Below are 1,966 nucleotides of genomic sequence, written 5' to 3' on the forward strand. Positions count from 1 at the left end.
ATCCACTTGGCCGATACTTTTTGCTCTCATTGTTTTACCCTTTCTTGGCTAAGGTTATCTCTGTGTCTATTCTCTTCCTGTTTTTCAGCAATGAAATATCGTTCACCATATGTGACGTGGAACCGGAATCAATAACCCACGAGGTCGAATCGCTCGAGCACGGTCCTACCATGAAGGACACTTTCCTGTTTTCGTTCTTTTTGCCTTTGTCTCTACGAAAATAGCAGTCTTTCTCCACGTGATTTGTTTTCTTACATATTGAGCAACCTAGCGTGTTTTCTCTACAGTTTTTAGCAATGTGACCCAACTTCTTACACTTAAAGCATCTAATGTCAACAGTCTGTTTGACTTTGCACGACCTTGCTACGTGACCAGGACGACATTTATAGCATTTCCTTTCCGCGGACTGAAAAGTCACGGCAGAATCATCTTTCTGATCCGCCGTAAATCTGTTCTCTTCCGCGATCAATCTCGCAGTAAGATTTACGAGAGTCATCTCGTCTTTATTTGACGATTCCCATGCACTCAAGAAATAGCCGTAATTTGAAGGTAACATAGTCAACACCCGCGAAATCAACGTTAGTTCATCTATGTCGTGTCCTAAGGACTTTAGTTTCACCGCAAGATTTTCAAGGTTGCTTACGTTTGTCGACATGTCGATCGTTTTATCGTGTTTGTACGAAAAAAATTCCCTCAGCAATACGGATTTCTGCTGTTCCGAGTCGCGTTCATATATGGCACACAGTTTCTCGAACATTACTTTCGACGTCCCGCAATTTAATATGTGTATTAGCGCTTTTTTTTCTACTGTGGAAACTATTAATTTTCTAGCCTTTGCATCTTTTACTTTCCATTTCGCCAAGGCGTTTTCTTCATCAGGCGCTGGTTCTGCTCCGGTTACTACACCGTACACCTCCTTGGCTTCGAAGGCCACCGTCAGTTGAAATTTCCACAGGTGGAAATTGTCCTTGTCGGCAAGTTTTTCAATTTGTCCGGTTTCCAGGATTTCAGCTGCAGCCATCTCTCTTCTTTCGCCGGCCCTCCTCGCACGTGGTCTTCTACTTCACGACTCCAGTCTCTATTCACTCGACTCCGGTTTTACTTTTTTCTGCGACCGCGATCTTACGACTGTTCTCACAGTTACTTTCTTTGTCTTTATGCTCTCTGTCTTTACGGACGTCCTCTCTCTCACTTTTACTGTCTCTGTTCAGCACCTGGGCCCATAACCTGTTGGATTTTTGGAGTAGGCACGTGGATTTTCGTGCAGGTCACATGAAGCAATTTCACACGTTTCGGTTTCCAAGCAATATATATTTAGACAAATAGGAAAGATAGATAACACAACTGCACACTTGTGCGCATTTTGTTACACGGCTGAGTCCGAAGCGCGCAGAAAGAAAATGATCGTCACGGTCGCATGTCCTGCCGGTCCGACGTTCCGAGGAAGAGAGAGCGTGTGAGCTTCTCCTTTTGCCGGCAAACTCCGCGCTCCTCTGCTCCGATTTCAGCGCCCTGCGCCTGCGCAATTATCTGGAACATCCGAGTGCTCTGGCGCTTGATTTGAAATTGGCTTTACTTTTCCCTTTTTCCAACAATATATATATACACATATATATACAATACAGGGTGTCTCATACTCAATGGTACAGCGCTTGTGGGCAGGTAATGTGGACCAAACTGAACAAAAAAGTCCTCTACGATTTTGCGATCTTCGCAATAGTTGTCGAGATATTAATATATAAAGCTTGTCGAATCTGAACGCGCGGCGCGATACGCCCGCCCGCCGCGGACCGCGGTCACCTCCCCCGCGCGCCTAGTTGGCGGCGCGTGGTGGGGGTAACTGATTGTCAAGCGCACGGCAATGGATTACCCCCACCACGCGCCGCCCACTAGACGCGCGGGGAAGTGCCTACGGTCCGCGGCGGGCGGGAGTATCTCGCCGCGCATTCAGATTCGACGAGCTTTA

This window comes from Wasmannia auropunctata, unplaced genomic scaffold (genome assembly GCF_000956235.1).
Source record: "Wasmannia auropunctata unplaced genomic scaffold, wasmannia.A_1.0 LD336083.1, whole genome shotgun sequence".
Lineage (NCBI taxonomy): Eukaryota > Metazoa > Arthropoda > Insecta > Hymenoptera > Formicidae > Wasmannia > Wasmannia auropunctata.